Here is a 17,807-nt window from a genome sequence, read left to right on the forward strand (position 1 = left end):
TGTGAACTGTGCTCATACACTGTCACCCCTTGGTACTGACCACCTGACATTTTCATACAGATTTTAAAAAAAAAAACAACTTGATAAAACCGAAATCATCCGCAGAAGATCAAATGGACTGATGACCCAGAGAAAAGATAGTCATACTTGACTTTTCTTATTTTTTTGAAAATGTATGAACATATTCAAGTATCTATATAACTTACTGAACCAAAAATGTGTTTGTGTGTTCTTAGAGCCTTGAGCTAGTGAAAGTCACGGTCATCACGTCTTGTTTCAGATCGCTAGCAGATGATCCCGCACTGGCAGCTTCTGGAAAGGGCTTCATTCTGCAAATGACAGAGACATTACTGACACCTTTTCCTGTCACCTTTTTCTTTCCTGTAGATAGCCTGGCTGAAGCTCAGGGCTAGCCCAATCCACCCTGGGCCGGTCTTGGGCTCCATCCTGTTATCACTGCCGCCTGTCACATTGACTTTCTGAAGACGAACCTTCCTTCCGAATGCAGTCTGTCCACGTGGGCCTCTCGACCTGGATGTGTGCATTGCTTCTCTTAGGTGATCATCCTAGTTCCACAAAGCTGCTTGTTCTCCCGTGGATTCCTGTCCCAAGCTACCTCTGGCAACCCTGTCTCTCCAGCAAGACTTCGGTTTTCCCTCCCCCTCCTCCCCCCCTTAAAGCTCCGCGGCTCACCAAATTGATGGTCCATCAAACCCACTGTCTGGAATGATACCCCTCCCATCAGTACTTGACCAATGTTATGTTTTGCTCTGAAAACTTTCGCTGTATTAGACCAATGTTTATTGAAAGAGATTTACCTAAAAAGCCCGCCCTTGATTTGGTTGCAGTATAGAGGAGACACATTGATCCTTCTAACAAAATTAAGTGATGTCTGAAAGCGCCATTTTAATTATTTCTTTTTAAATAATGATCTATGCAGCACTTCAAGAAACAACTATAACAGTGTTGTATCTTATAAACTGGTACATTCTACTATTAAGTTTGTTTTTGGTTTCTATGCTTCTTGAGGTGGTGATGAGAAAAATGGTTTTTTTTTTAAAACGGTGTGCCTTGCTGTATTACTTATAGCATTTATTAAAAAGCTGCTTTCATGGTAAGATTACACTGGTTTGAAAGGAGGAAATAGCAAGGTTAAGATGCGTGCATAATTTCTGTATATATGTATAAGCTAGTGCAAACACTGATGTATGACAGTATAAAATGCTTTCATGTTTGTGATGTCCAGTGGTGTGGAATATAAGCCTTAAACCCGTTCGATTGCATGGTAATTAAAATTGGCATAATAAAAATAGCTTATTGGGGGAAAGGAAAATTAATGATCTCTTCTACCTGTGTTTACCAATTTCTTTCATGTGGTTCTGGGAAAGAAAAAGAAACAAACCCCATATATTAGCTTCCAAAATATCCATATTGCACAGAAGGCTTAAGTTGCTTAGACTACAGACTGGGCCTGAAGACTTCATGATTTTCCAAATTTTTCTGTTTCACTATAAACATCCGAAATAGCAAAGATTTCTTTCCCCTCCATCAACAGCATTTTATTCTGAATGTTTTTATTTCTACTTGTTAATGGTTTAAAGTTGTATTTGGAGATCTCTTACATGCCCTAATTTATTTTAAATATTTGAATGGGTTTGGTGGATGGTATAGAAAATTTAATTATTATTTTATTTAAACTACAGATTTCAGGTGTATTTATTTTGTTAAATATTCCATTTGGTCTTTTGGTCTTTTTATGACTTGAAAGTTTCAGCTTTTAATTTATATCATAACTCCTACTAAAGTGCCTGACACACAGTAGGTATTTCATAGAGTTTCCTGAATTAGAGTATTGGGTGGTTTATATATATATATATATATGAGATTCCTGCATTAAAACTAGAAAAAGATGTGCAAAGTGAACCAGACACAGCATATTATCAGATTTCAAAAAGGAAAGAGAACATAGCCACAGAAATGACAATCATTCATTCAGTAGATTAGCATCTTTTGCCTGCAAGTCACCATTCTAGATTCAGGGAGAGCAGCTATGACCGATGCACTGCCTTTGGAGGCTTCTGTGTTAGAGACAGAGTGACTGGCCACACAGATGACGCGCTATAGCACCCCACAGATGAGGAAGAAAGCATGTATAGAGAAAGAGTCACAAAGAGAGCGATGGCAGGGAGGGACAGGGGCCAGAGAAAGGCTAGGAGAGAGTGGAGGTTAGTGGTTAGTGGGGCTTTACTACAGGTGTGACAGGAGAGAAGGCCAAATAAAGAGGACTGAAAGGTGTTTACGGAGTTGACGTGGAGCTTCTGTGTGCTGTGTACTAGGTATAGAAGACCCAATAGCTTGCGTGGGGCTTTATTTACCCCATGATTGGAACTTTACTAGCACCATCCCAAGAACACTTAAATACCACACATCTGCAATTTCACAACCTTAATTATTTAGTGTGGGTTTTGCCTCTTCTAACCTTCGCTGCACATATTTTTAAATGGATGGCCTAGTCTAGGCTTTTGGATATGTAGTGACTTCTTCCAAAGGAGTTTTAGAGAGACATCTAGTTATAGTGTTCACAAGGATTGCAGAGGGGAGATATTAGACATAACTGTGTGGTAGGGGGAAAGTAAGGGGGAAAATTAGCTAGAATCGAGGCAGTAACAGACTGCACAGGGATTGTAGCCTGAGATAGAGAAAGACAGATCATAGAGCCCAGAAAAGTATTTGAACATTTTTAGACCTCTGTTGGGATATGGCATTATTTTATATACCAAGACAACCTGAATTCTCTTGGTCTGTGACTAATATTAAGTCTATGTCTATTGAAAAGACATTCAAAAAATTGAATAGGCCATGCTGGACTATTTGCCTCTTATGTGCTCATAAAGACTTAGAATTTGAAAATATTTATTAGCTCTCTACTTGACACTAACACCAAATTGACCAGGTTGACCTTGGGGTTTATTAATGCCTTTTCCAGCCAGGAGAGATGGAGCCTCAGTCTCATGCCCTGTGTAGACACTACCGTCCCAGTCGCATTGGAAAACAGCTCATTTGCTCTGTATTGGTTTGACCAACCATATCTACACACAACGATAGTTTGTTATTTGTTGAGGCCAACCGCCCCTCTGATGGGCATGCATTTCTGTAAGAATGTGCTTTCTTAGATTGCTAAATAAAGTCCACAGGGTACCCCTCCCTCTTTTAGTCTTGCTCATTGGACCTAAGCCTGTGCTGCAGATCAGCCCCCACAGAGGATTCCCAGGCCCTCTGTCTCATGGCCGCCCTGCAGGTAATTGAGGGCAGTTACTCTCTTCCCAGGCAGTTCCTGCGACTGCCCGTCATATGTCATGACTTCAGATCCATTTCAAGCTGACTGAATGTTAAACAGGCAGAACCCTGGAAGTCAAGGGACTGTCTTCATCATACATGTAGAGAGGTGTGTGGACATTGAAGTGCTAAGTTTTCTCAAAAATATATTCAAGATATATGTTTATTCTATATTGTAAATTTCAATAAATAAACAAATAAACAAGTGAATAAACTAAGAATCCATGACTTCCTTCAGTGGCCCAGGCTAGTTCTGGAGTCAGTTTCAATCTTTTTCTTACATCGGATCCAAACCTGACATCTCCATGTAAAACTCTTCTGCTCACTTTTATTCCCCTCCTGGTCCTCACCTCATTGACATTTCTGAAAATCTCAGACCAGTTTTATAGAATGAGTCACAACCTGGATGAGTCCCGTTATCCTCTCCTTGTAAATCTCAGGATAAGCTGGTTTTGTTGCCATAGTTTATGGGTGATGCTCTGTTCAGATCTTGAACAGAGTAGGAGTGGATCACCTACATTCTTGATTCACATTTTTCCTTTGTTTTCTAAGGCAGAGGTCAGCAAATCATGGCCCACGGGCCTAACTTAACCCATTGCCTATTTTTTTTTAATTTCTTTATTATATATGAGTACACTGTAGCCGACCTCAGACACACCAGAAGAGGGCACCAGATCTCATTACAGATGGTTGTGAGCCACCATGTGGTTGCTGGGATTTAGACTCAGGACCTCTGGAAGAACAATCAGTGCTCTTAACCACTGAGCGGTCTCTCCAACCTCCCCATCCCCCACTGCCTATTTATATTTGACCTAGAAGCTAAGAATGGCTTTTATCTTTTTATGTGGCTGAAAAACAATAAAAAGAATGTCTTTGTGATGAGTGAAATTACAAGAAATTAAATTTTTGTGTCCGTGAATAAAGTTTTATTGGAACACAGTCACACACGCGTTTACATGTAGTTAGTTTTGCACTATAACTGCAGTTACTTAGCATAGTCAGGACGTCTGAGATGTTTCCTTACAGGACCCATTGGAAACGCCCTTCCGATCCCTGACCCACAGAACGATAACATCTGATACCATTTTGTGGAAGGTCCACAAACTGCAAAGTCAATGGGACATAGGACATGCAAGTTTTTCTTTCTAGATTTTATTGTCAGTTTCAGTTTCATGAAGAGTGACTGATCCATTGACTTTCTTAAGTCACAGTGTCCTATCAATTTCTAAGGCAGAGGTCAGCCAACTATTGCTGTGGACCAAATACATCTTTTCCTTTGACTTGTAATTTTAGAAAAAAAAATAAAGTGTACTTTGTTTCATAAATAAAAAGATTGTCCTACATCATTAATTTAAGGAGTTTAATTTAGTTCACTCTTAATGATTGATTTGGAATTTAGTCAGCTATAGATTGCATATTTAGTGCAACCAAGACTACCAGGAAAATTGGTGTACCCTAAACTCAATGTAGCAATAAACTGAGACGTTTACTCCAAAGCAGTTTTAAATTTAAGCCAGATTATTTTGTTATTATTTTATTAATATTATTAAGATTGATACTAAATTTTCACACACACACTCATACCCTGGTCATATATGAAAGGTTCATAAGCCAAGGAAATAGATATTCAATCGAGATCCTGCTGTGGTTGTGGGTAGAAGAGTTCAATGAAATCAGTCCTGTAATTCACCCATTGATTTGATGCACGTCTGTCACATATATAGCAAGTCATTAGATGCTTCTTTAAAAACAGCTACATGCTTTCCACACAGCAGTTTTGCATTTGATACTTACCACCAGTTTGCTTGTCCAAAGGGAAATGATATGATAGACATAGATAGATCCATAATTGGTTTCTTTAGCAACAGCATTCTGGCTGGTGCCTGGAGACCATCTGATTCTCCATTATGGACTCCCCCCCGAAGCAGAAAGTTCACTCATCCTTGTGCTTTGAAGTTAATCAGGGCCTGCATAGCGCAAACTTCCTTAGGTTCTTGTCCAGGCAGCATGCATGTAAAACTTAGATGGTGTCCACACATGTGAGATTGTTTTAGTCTGGTATGACTGTTATGACAAAATACTTTACTCTGGGAAATTTGTAGACAAGAAAATTTGTAGCTAGACAATCTGGAAGCTGAGAAGACCAAGATCGGGGCAAGAGAAGATTCAGTGTCTGGTGAGATCCTTCCTGCCGCCTCATTGATGGGTGTTCTTTGAGCTTCCTCACAGTGAGGGGTGCCCTCTAAGGGCAGTTATCTCATTCACAATTTAGTCACCTTCTGAAGATTCTTCTCTTAATTCTGTTGCACTGGGATTGGTTTTGAACATGGGAACTTAGGGAAACAGACATTCAGAAACACAGCACAGGCATTTTCAGGCTTTGGGGCAATTGTCAATAAACGGTTTCCACTGAAGAGTCTCCTGGGCTGTCTGCTAGCCACACAAGAAAGAGAACAACATGTGACTGAAGTGATATGGTTCTGGGGGCAGTTTAAGAACGGTCTAATTTGTTCTTTTAAAAAAAGTTATTTCTAAAGTTTTGTATGTTATTATTGATTAGCAGCCTTGTAACATCATATTTACGACACACTAAATAGGAGATGTCCCCAAACCTGGGAAGGGTCCCAGAGCCCAGAGAATGAGCCCTATGCATAACACTGTCTGACAGCCCCAGTTCACCCACAACCATGAGGAATTTGAGCTGTGGGGAGCAGGCTCTTCAGAAAAACAGCATTCAAAACAGAGATGTGAAGCATTGCGAAGCTTGGACTCCATCACCCTGGTCTCAGGAACCTTGCCCAGCATGGACTTCGGTGGCAGACGATGATAAAGTTGTCCCAGGTGTGCCCTGCTCACCAGCTCCCTACTGTGTTGTTTTCTTCACTCATGTAGCTGGGGGAAGTTTGACTGGAAGTCTCAGGAATAAATTTGGATATTTTTCCATATCGTAAGGGCATGCGACAATACAGCTTATTAATTTAGTGCAAATGAGTAATATAGTCTAATATAAACCGTGTCAAAATCATGAAAACTTTTCTTTGTGTTCTATCTATCACTTAAAACAAAACACCTACTCCATAAACAAATGGGGGTATTATAGATATAAAGTATTATTCAGCAAGATTTATTCAAGGTCTTAAATGATTCAGGCATTAAGAACATAAAAGTACTCAAAATCCTCTGTAAACCCCATATTCCCTAACCGCTGGTTTATAAAAACATTTGGGGTTATAGAATTAGTCTGGTTCTACTAGTTGATCGTGTTACTAAAACTAAGTCAGAAATTCCTTATGTGTGTATTTCCTGGCAAATACGTGTCATTTATTTTAAAGAATCTCCAAATAAAAAGCCAAATTGTTGGAATGTACTTTGTCATTAAAACAGAGTGAAAGCATGGGAGCCTCCTTATTCGTGTCCTCCTTCACGCCCATCTCGGATGACGGATGGCGCTCCGCTGGGGCCAAACTTCATAGAAAATCCCGACTTCCAAGAAACGGTTCCTTTCCCGCGTGTCACATTTGCTACTCTCCAAATAGCTCTCACTGTGTTCTAAATTCCCGATATTCCTCCCTAACTCACCAGTGGCGTCATTGCGTGCAAACCCTTTTATAGCCCACTATGGAAAGCAATAGGAAATAAGTGCTTTGGGTTTCTAAACTTAGGGCAAGTTATGATTGGTTGTGAATGCCGGGAGGCACCCAGTTCCTTACGATCCTCAAGCCTGATTGTTTAAGTCCCAGATAATTTACAGCAACTTCGCCACATTTTTACTAATTCGACATTGTCACGATTACCAATTGATGCTTAGCATCCTAGGTTGGCAGGTGGCAGGGAAGGAAGCTGAGTAAACGCACCGGATACTGCCGCTTCATTTGGAGCAGTAATAACGTAAGTCACCGATCACCTACTGTTTTTGTGTGTCAGGCACCATGCTAAGTGCTTTTGATGTGCAACGTAGCCCCCACAATACTTCGTGATTAATGATGTCCACTGCTTGTTTAAAAAAAAATTGCAGTGCTAAAGATGATACACATTTTATAATATGCAATTTGCAGACAAAAGAGGTAGGTGAGTTTTTATATGCATTTTATTTATAGTTCATAAAAACAGGGTATCGAGGGGCAAAAGACTATTTTTAAAATTCATTTGCCACTTAAATGATGATATGTTATGGAATGTTCCCTTATCATCTCTCTATATATGTTGCTGAATTTCCTGCCTCTATTAAATGCTTACTGAATCGTAATTCAGGTCAAAACTGGAGAAAGGGCTTTCATTTTAAAATACATTTCTTATAAAAATTCTTTAGGAAGAAATGATAGCTAAATTAGCACTTGAAAAAGGCCAAAGAAAATTATATACTGTATATAATTATGCCTCATTATGACCTCTGCACATTTTCCAGAAAAGTTAGGCATTAAAAACACACAACAGGAGCACCTTAAAGGTCAGAGTCTGATGAAAGAAAAAAGCAATAGTTAATTATGGACGAGATTAATGTTGGAGTAGGAACATACATTTTTATCATTACATTTTGCTTGAGAAATACTTTACGATATGTCATTTCCCACCCGTGGACTTTATTTCGCATCTGGAAAAAAAAGTAGTAGAAAGAAACAAATTCATAAAGCAACAATATTAATTAAATTTAAGGCGATGAATTTAAAATGTGGGTTTTGGTATGGTTCCTAGCATTCTTTATGTGAGGCTTTTCTTCACATAGGTATGTTTTCTCCTAAAGGCAGTCTGGCTCGAAGAGACACTGGGTTCTACATTTTCAGAAAAACTGAAATGTCCTCATCGTCTTTGAGAGACATTTTCTGAGCCCCTGGGTTTTTGAAACCTGGGCTCCACCATTGGCAGGCCTGCAGCCATGGGCATGCTCTTGTATCTTTTAATTCGAAAAGAATTTCAACCCCATAGAATCTAAAATTTCATAAATTAAAGTCGTGCAACTTTAACCAGGCCAACTTATTAATATTCCATCCTGTATCATTCCCCACCACACACACAGTCATGCATGCACCAGAAGTGGGCCCACATATTGGGTTTTTATGTGGAGGTGAATTGAGTATGTTGTGGCCTTTTGCCTCTAATTACTTTGTTGTTTAATTCTTAATAAAAAGTAGCTATTTTTCTCTTGCATAATCAAAGCTCATTTTTAACATCAAAAATATCCGCTAAACTGTTTTTATCTAATTATGTTTCTGGTTTTGTCAGGGTTCCCCAGTAATTTTCATTATGGCAAACGTTGCCCCTTCGGTTCATGTTTTGGTCTTGAGTTCAAGTCAGATCTTGCCTCCTTTACTCTAGAAGCATTTCCCCAGCTTTTATTTGCCTTGTTATGTCAGTAATTTTGAAAGAAAGTCCTCTCCTTTAAAAACAGATTACCCCTTACTTTATATCTGTCAGGTTTCCCACTGTAATTAGGTTAAGATCATGCATTCTCAGCCAGAGTATTCTGTAGCCAATGTCACACCCTGGGAAGTATGGTGTTCACAGTGCCTCCTGGTATTAATATTAATCTTTTATATACATATATGTATCCATTTTAAAAACCATGTAAATATCCTTCCCCTTCAAATTTTCCTCTACATTAAGCACTCATTAGTATTTCTTATCTAACTAGTACTTGCCAAAATGGCTATAAAATTAAATTCATAACTTTAACACTGTCCACTTTTGTCACTGGCCTTTAGCATATGGCATGAAGACCTCTCCCTTCATTAATCTTTACCACTGATCCACAATTCCTTTCCCCTCAGTCCTTTGTAACTCACAACTCTACTTCTTTTGTCTGATTAGATTATCCAGACTTAACCAACGAGATTGTCTCCCATCTGGTTCTTGTATTCTTGTGATATCTTTTAACTAATCTCTTGCTTTGGATATAAGTCATTTTGTTCCTGCATGTCCCCACCATTAGATAATTTTAAAAACCATTTGGTGTTTTGGGGGAGGGATGGTACCCATGACTTTGTGGAAACTACGTGAGTGTCCTGCCGCTGTGCTGTGCTCACCGTACCCCTAGCCTTGTGTCTTCCCTTTTTAGCCCACCATTGCTCCAAGAAGCTTCACTCTTTTTTAACAGAGAATGGATAACACAATGTGCTTAATACCACAGGCATATTGTTCCTTTTGATGCTTTAATCAGCAGAACTAAGTACTATATAGCAGTGTATACATGTACACACACACACATACACACACACACACACAAAGAGGGGGGCAGAGACAGAGACACAGAGAATCAAATAATCGCAATGGCAGAGTACCATACACAGAAGTGTGCATATATGATGCACACACACTACTATCTCCAGTTTCAACCCATTCTTTCTTGGTATTCCTAATTCTTTATGTGCATTAGCCAGACAGCAACAGACACCAATTGCATCAATACAGTTACTAATTTGCTGAATAAAATAGAATAATGTCTAAGCTAGTATAATAATTGCTTTAGAACCATTACAATAAGCAAACCTAGTAAACGGCAGGATTCACTTTATTCTCCCTGTTAAGCCTTCTTCCCAATATCCCTCATCTTGCTTGACACTGAGGACGCCTGGTTAATAGTCGTGTTCAAAGTTCACAAGTGATCTCTGTTGCTCCCTCTCTTCCTTCTCTTCCTCGCCTATTGCTCTCCTTTAATATGGCTGCCATTCATTTCAAATAATTAAAACTAAGTTACTGTGTTTTGACTTCTTTCAGCATGAACTTTTTTTCCTTCTTTCTCATCATTATTGACCTAATTATAATTTCTAAATATGTAAAATAATTAACATATCTTTCAAGGTGAGGCTCTACAAAAAATGTGGACTTTAAATGTTATCACTTCCTCCCCTAGTCCTTCCATCTCCTTTCCTCCAGGCCTTGTCTGCCCACAAATTCCCTATCCTCTCGGGTTGTCTTCGTCTCATTCTTTCTGTAATGATAAGCACATATGTGCAACTTCACATTTTCCTCTCCTACATAGCATCATGTTCGGTGCATCGTTTTCTTTTCTCCTCTTAAGCTTGCTGTTCTTTGCAGAGCACTGCCCGCGCTTCCCAGATCTTTCCAGATGTGTTAATGCAACACTCACAGTCACAGCTTGCAGGTTCTTTAATGCCAGAAAGACGGATTCCGCTCTGGTCATTGTCTAAGAGCTGTGTTTTGAGCCCACCTTTTTGTGTCTCACTTTTATTTTACCTCTTCTCTTTTTCTTAAATAAATCCCACTCGTCCACCACCAGACCGACAGCTTTCCCAAGGCCTAGAAATAGATGTAAATATCTGTGCCATGAGAAACTCATGGGTCTGCTCACTGCACAAAATGCCCCAGCTAGCAGGTCATTTAAGGTACAGATGCATCCCATTACTTCCTGGCCAAGCTGCGCCAGCACGCACCTGGGAAGGGGTGAACCCAGAGCAAGGGCGTTGTCCTAATTTGCTAAAGGCATTACAGAACCTACTAGACAGTGTGGGACCAGCTATACCACGGCGGGGAACATTTCCAAGGGGCGTTACAGAGGCTAAGGAGCTCTGCCCACAGCCCCGCCTCTGTCCCCTTCCTCCAGCAACACACTAGCTGTGCGTCTCTTGTTTTTGCTTCCTGTGTAGTCACATTTCTCTCTCCCCACGATATACACTGCTTGAGCAAAATTCTCCACAAAACTACCATCCACTCAGCACAAGCAAGCTTCTGATGTTGGAAATGTTCTTAAAAGCTATTTCTCTTTTCATTTCTGGAGGGTGATGTTCTCTGTTCTTTCCTCTCTCTGACAGGTGTGCGCCCCCTCCCCTGTCCACTGCACGCCTTCCTCTCTTTGCACTGTGCCTCCCTCCTGGAGCTCTCTTTATTTCCATAGATTCATCTTACTTCCCGACATACAGCACCAGCATCTCCCTTCTAAGCTCGACTATTTATTCTCAAGAATCGGAGATACAGGCCTGGTGCTTTCCTTAGATGCTCCAGGTTTAGGGCCCAATGTGCTTTGCACTGTTTTGTGCCAATCCTTACCTCAAGTATGTGATTTCCCCTTTCACAAGATTCAAACTTGGAGTATCTCAGCTATCTGCATCTCTCTCATTGCCTAAGTATGACTGGTAAAGTCCCGGCAGTGTGAAGCTGCTTAAACAGCCCCTGTCCTCCCTGCCAGTTGATGCCAAATTCCTGGTCTGGGGCATGATTTCCTGAACCCACATTTATTTAGGATCCACTCATGACTCGTGATGGTTACCATTAACTGGCCCCAGACAACCAACCGAATCCTTTCTGGATAATTAAGAATGCGTCCTGTCAGAGCTATACACATACTGAGGAAACACATGGCATTTTCACCTCCTGGAGGAGGGGGTGATCATGTGATCAATGGAGAGTGGCCCAGTTCAGTGGATTTCACTCTGTAAAAATAAGGATACCTGGTCTCTGCCATGATTCCCATTCAACTCTCTCAGGCAGAGCCTGAGTTACAAATGTCCCAGGTTACCCCTTTGCCAGTGAACACAAACCACGATTTCTGAGACTAGATCAAGGCAATACTTGGTACTTAAGCTACAAAAAATCATTTCTTGATTGTGATAGGAACTCACAATGTCTTCCAGGCTATCCTTCTGCCTCTACCTCCTGAATGCTACGATCATATGTGTGTGTCACCCTGCCCAATTCGGAGTATTTTTCATCTGTGTATCTGTATGCTCATAACTCCCAACTGAAGTGTGGTGCTGTGTAATGCAGCTCACCATAGAGCCCTGCCAGCAGCCACACAGTGCACTGCAGGAGGAAGAAGACATCCAAAGGCCTACCCAAGGCCAGCATGGTGCCTCGCCGTGCATGCAGAGGGAGAAGAACTGTCATGCAGCACAAGCAGAGGAAATCACCCAGAAGCTCTCCAGCCAGTTGGCCTGCTTGCAGTAGGAGTCACTACAATGTACAAGTATGTTTTAGACAGATAGGAGAGAAAGAGAAGCAGAATAATTTGAGCGTCACAGAAAGAGGTGGAGCTGGAGGTACAAGACTGGAGTGGAACAGCCTATTATTATGAGTAGCCAGCGATGCTACCTGAGGCCACAGTGAAGTTCTAGCCCATGCTGCCACTGAAGACCATGTCTGGGCCCATGGCTATGCAATAGTAGGACACAGTGTCCATGTCTGTAGAGATCATGGGGATGTCCCTGGTCTGAGCAACCACCTGGGACCATGTAGATAGATGTCCAAGGGCTGTCCAGAACTGGTCCTGCCCCTCACTGGTACTCTGGAGAGCTGACATACCTCCCTGGCTGCAGCACTTGGGAGAGTGGGTCCTGCACCTTGCCTGAGCAGCACAGTCGAGCTGGCCCTGGTGGAGAGATTGCAAGTAAGCTGGCCCATGGGCATGAGCATGGGAAAGCTGGCCCCGCCACTTGTCTGCTGTGAGGTGGCATGGGCACAGGGCTGATGCCTTCCCCTCCCTCATCCCTACCCACCTACTTACTCAGGAGAGTTAGCTAGGAGCTCATGGGAGCAGGTGAGCTATCCTTGCCCCTCACTAGCTGTAGCATTCAAGTGAGGCCCTGCACCTCAACTGAGCAACACCACGGAGCTGGCCCTGATGGCAGAAGCATGGCTAAGCCAGCCTGGAGGGTATAAGAGCAGGAGAGCTAGCTCAGCACCTTGTCAGAGCAGTACTCTGAAGAGTGGACCCTGTGCCTCGACTAGACTAGGCAGTACCATGGAGCTGGCTTTGGAGGTGTGAGCAGGAGAGTTGATTCTGCCTTCTGCCAATGGCAGCACTGGGTGTCAGAGCTAGAGCAGTCTGGAGAGCTCGCCCTGGAGTGTGGGTAAAGGAAAACTGCCGTGCTGACCAGCTCGGCTACCACCCAGGCCCAGATCCAGGGCTTTGAGTTGTCCAACCTCAGGATCTACATCATCTGCGAACTGTTGGGGAGAGTAAAAGGGCCAGTCCTGCTGATCCAAAGCTACAGGGTTTCCATGACACAGAGCAACAACAGGAAAACCAAGAGGAGTCCCAGTGAGGATCCAATGCTGATGGTGTTACGGAAACCAGAGATCGAGAACCAGACCAATGACTCACGCAATGGCTCAGTGGGACACACCGTGACACAGTACAGCGTCCGTGGCAAGATGTTTCCTATGCTTTGTATTGTTTATTATTTTTGTTTGTTTATTTGTATGTGTTTTAATTTGGGGGGAGCTATAAGGGTGGAGAGCAGATACAAAGGAACAGGAGGATGAGTGGGATTGGGGTACATGATGTGAAATTTACAAAGAATCAATAAAAATTTTTTAAAAATCTCAAGTAGGGGTTGGGAGACATGTTCAGGGGTCAGGAGCAAATTCCGTTCTTGCAGAGGATCCAAGTTTGATTCTGAGCACCAACACCAGGCAGCTCACAAGTGCTCATAATTCTTACTCCAGAGGAATCTGACCACACACGCGTGCGTGCGCGCACACACACACACACACACACACACACACACACATATACACACACGCACACATGCACATACATATACTCACACACACACACACACACGCACACACACATACATACACTCACACACACACACACAAACGCATACACACGGGAGAGAGAGAGAGAGAGAGGGAGAGAGAGAGAGACAGAGAGACAGAGACAGACAGAGAGAGACAGAGACAGAGACAGAGACAGAGAGAAAGAAAGAGACAGAGAGAAAGAGACAGAGAGAAGAGAAATAATCATCATCATCATAATAATTAAGACTTTTAAATCCCAAGTAAGTAGGAAACTATTAATATAACAAAAGACATATGAGGCAAGGCATAAAAGTAAAGAGATAATTATAGATGACTCAAGACCAAGGGAAAATATTCTAAGAATAAAAATTCTCCCTGAGCTTCTCAGAAACTGCTATCGAGGGGATAGTATGATCAGAAGAGCATTCATTAATAAAAGGAAGAACTTCTTGTTGTACTTGAACCATTTGTGTCCAAACAGATAATGCAATTTAAACTTTTAGACAAAAATGATGTCTACGTCCTTAATTCTTAAAATCAGGTTACCTGCAAACTAAGGGCCTTGTTTGTACCTTGGAGAATCTTGAAGATAAATGACTTGGAGAATGGGGAGTGTCTTAGATAGCCTCAGACAGGCTCCCCCACCAGAAGATGGGTAGTAGATATTTTAAAGTTCAGATTTCTATCCATTTGCACTCAGATTGTCCTCACTGCTCACTGAAAAATGACACCATGTGTAGATGACAAAGGTGCTGTTTCCTTGTGAGAGTAGAAAGAATCACGTGACACTTTAATTATGTTTATGTATATGCATGTTCACCGTGTGTGTCTGATGCCCATGGGGGTTAGAAGAGACCAATAGATCCACCTGAACTGGAGATACAGATGGTTCCGAGTCACCGCTGGAGCGCTAGGCATCACACCTGAGTCCTCTCTAAGAGCAGCACATGCTCTAAACCACTGAGCCATCTCTTCAGCCCTTGTCTGATACTTTTTATTTTAGTTCAGAGTTGCTTCGCCTCTGTAACAAGGAGCACACGAGCAGGTTCAGAGAGATCAGAGGCATAGTCAGTGTCTGTATTTGCTCATGGAGGTAACCGGACCTCGTACTCTCAGGCATGAAGATGGAAGGTTTAAAAAGCTCTCATGGACAAGAAGCATGTAAGTTCTACCTTGACCCCCGATAATCTTTCACATCAGCCCTATAAAATGTTTAGTCCCTCGCTGTAACCAAGGAACCACAAATTATGGTCACTCGGGAAATACACATGTCCGTCTTAGGAAAGAAACACACGTAGGCTAGTTTCACACTATCTGGACATCAAAGTACTGCTGAGAATCATCATTTGGTTTTTGGAGAGATGATATTTAAAACTTCTCTTGACGTACATTGGCTACTGAGTTGAATAGTTTGTCAAAGCCTCTCCTGTCACCATATGGAGGGTGTGTCATCAACACAAGAAAGGTACTTACCTTGCTGTGACTAGGTTATCACAAGACAACCAATTTGCTCAATATAAAATTTAAACAGGGATATTTGGGGATCCACGATTGGTTTGTGCCACATTTCATCTATCAAAGGCACCTTTCCTATCATGTGAATTTGTGCCACACTAGCCAATAGGAATGGCTTAAGGAGAGAACTATAAGCCCCAAACCTGTTAAGATCATTGACTAAGATCTATTTATGAATTCAATAACCAGCCATAAATCAGCAAGTTCCATGAAAAGTCTTAAAGTGCTTCTGTTTGAAAAGCTGCATTTTCTCCTCAAAACCGTATGCTGCATGCTAATTTTCCCACTCCCTTCAATTGACAAAGATTTATTTTCTTAGTGTACCCTCCATCTCTCTTCTTGTATACACGCATGCCTGCTTTACAAACGTCTTACAGGATCTACTAGCGTTCCATTCTACTGGGGCCCCCAAAGCTTTACACAGCGATTCTATAAGTACATGAATCACCTAAGCATTTACTATATAAAGAATGAACGACTAGAGTGAGTAAATAATAGGGTTGTTGTTTTTTTTAATTTGAAGATGTAAAGTTTCAACTCACATTATCTCAAGTCAGAAAACAGAGCTGCAGAGCCAAAGAAGATGAATATTATCTGTGTCCTTTATCTCAAAAGGCTGTTTTGAACTTCAATCTGGGAATTTGGAGTCATGGCCCCTTGGGGGTTTTGAGATCAGGATTGTTGGAAATGGACAGGTTCCATGAGCACTTTCCACAGAGAAAGAGACAAGACACCGAGACACTATGCTTGGAATTCTCTGACCCTTTTCCCTTAGGAGAAAAATCCCCAGAGACCATGGCACTAGGCTGAAAAATGAAGGCCATGGCCTCTACACTTCCCATTTCTGTCTGGCTTCCGTGTGTAGTTTGACATGGAACTGAGCCTCTGAAAGAGTTCTGATGATGTGATTAACGATCCTTATGCTTCTGTGCCAACCTTCCTTCAGGACATTAAAGGACTAAGTCCATGACTCCCTAGCTCTCTCACATCCTGGCACATACAAAGCAATGACATCAGACTGTGCAGCAACTGGAAGAAGCAGCTCGGTGATCACTTCTGTGCATCGTCCATCAAGAGCCCACCTTGGGGACTGACGGGCCAGCTCTGTTCTCTCATGTCCGTTAGAAGTCCAGGACAGAGCTTGGTGATGCCATGCTTAAATACTTCTAGAAGTCATGTATATGATGCCTCTGTCGAGAGACCATTCTGTGGAGGGAATATGGTTTATGTGCAGAAACCCTTACATCATCCAGCTCGATCTCCACTCTATAGTCCTACTACCCACTCTCTCTTATCCATAAAACTCAAGTCTTATAACTGTCTTCTAGAGCCGTAAACGAGACTGCTTGTTTGATTAGGTTTTTCATGTAAATGAGGCAATTATTTTCTATCATTTTTCTTAAAGTTTTTTGTCTGGTCAACATTTCATTTTACTTACTTATTTTAGTTCTCTAAACTCACTATGATTTCTCAACTAAAAAAATTAACGGTGTGGTACGAGAAAAGAACATAGGCGCGCACTCTGTCAGTCACACACTGACACCCACCCACATATTTATTTTTGTTACATTTGTTTACTCTGTGTGTGCATTCACAGCAGTCAGATCACAACCTGCAGGGGTTTGGTTCTCTCTACCAGGTAGGTTCTTGGGATTAACTCAGGTACTTGGAGTAAGTACTTTTATCTATTGATCCATCTTGCCGGCCTGCATCCACATATTTTTAAAATATTGGATATTTTTAACCTAGAAATCCACTAATTTTTTAATATAGAACTCACAATTTGACTAAGTGCTATGAAATCTGGCCTTGCTTTGTGTGTGTATTGGGGTCTCCACAATTCTTACTAGAGCCCACCACTGACTCCTTTCAATTTCTTTATAGAGTCAGAAGATACCATTTACATATGCTTTTAATGGATAGCTCATAAAGTAATGTGAATAAGGAACCCAAATAACAAAATCATTGCTCTGTTCCCTTCTCCAGCTACCCTGGAATAGATGCCTGTTTGGTTTACTTTATTTTGTTAGTTGCTTGTTTGGTGGTGGCAGCATCTCTATAGTCTGGATTAGCCTTGAGTTTCTGGCAATCCTCCTAACTCAGCCTCCCAAGTACAGAGTTTATAGTGTAAGCTATAATCTGGTTGTTTGCTTTAAAAGTTAATTTTAAAGACTGTTGCCTATACAACATGACATGTACTAATAGTAAAAAAATAAATAACTAGAAGTTATACATTTAGGTCCAGAGCTGACCTGGTGCCACAACTCTCTGTACACAGATTCCCTGGGGAGAGAGCAGGACTCTTTGAAGTACAGACAATCCTGAGGGCAGAGGTGAGACCACCACTTCTGCAGTGAGACCACCACTTCTGCTCATATTCCTGACCCAGGTGGAACCTGCCTGAATCCTTTTGGACACAGGAAACAAGGAGCAGGCTGAGAGAGGAGCCTTCCAGTTTCTGCCTGAGTCCAGAGCTGACC

The 17,807-nt window shown here is 41.6% G+C and overlaps 1 protein-coding gene across 5 annotated transcripts in view; it reads left to right on the forward strand.

Moving 5' to 3' along the window:
* Akap6 (A-kinase anchoring protein 6) overlaps positions 1 to 6,730 on the forward strand; it is a 440,318-nt gene extending 433,588 nt beyond the window's left edge. For 4 of the 5 annotated variants that reach the window (XM_017594343.3, XM_017594342.3, XM_063262448.1 and 1 more), the window contains exon 14: positions 388 to 6,730. The gene's annotated coding sequence lies outside the window, so the exon portion shown is untranslated. The remainder of the gene's footprint in view (positions 1 to 387) is intronic. The other variant, NM_022618.2, reaches the window with a different exon arrangement.
* Positions 6,731 to 17,807: the final 11,077 nt, after the last annotated feature.

The sequence above is a fragment of the Rattus norvegicus genome, chromosome 6 (genome assembly GCF_036323735.1).
Source record: "Rattus norvegicus strain BN/NHsdMcwi chromosome 6, GRCr8, whole genome shotgun sequence".
Classification (NCBI taxonomy): Eukaryota; Metazoa; Chordata; class Mammalia; order Rodentia; family Muridae; genus Rattus; species Rattus norvegicus.